This window comes from Buceros rhinoceros, unplaced genomic scaffold, assembly GCF_000710305.1.
Source record: "Buceros rhinoceros silvestris isolate BGI_N320 unplaced genomic scaffold, ASM71030v1 scaffold38517, whole genome shotgun sequence".
Taxonomy (NCBI): domain Eukaryota; kingdom Metazoa; phylum Chordata; class Aves; order Bucerotiformes; family Bucerotidae; genus Buceros; species Buceros rhinoceros.
Window position 1 is genome coordinate 17,788 of NW_010423415.1, and position 214 is coordinate 18,001.

Here is a 214-nt window from a genome sequence, read left to right on the forward strand (position 1 = left end):
GCGGCTCGGGAAGAGGCCCCACGGCCTGGGGTGGGGCACGCCGGTGAAGCACAGCAGGCCCAAACTCCACCAGCGGCTCCGTGCACTGCCCTTGTAACTACAGCTCCCTCGTTAGACTCGGAGAGAACTTTGTTCCGAACGAGGGTAAGAACGACCCGCCTTCGGAACGCAGCAGGGCATTCTGTGGGGGCCACCGCGACACCCCCGCGGGGCT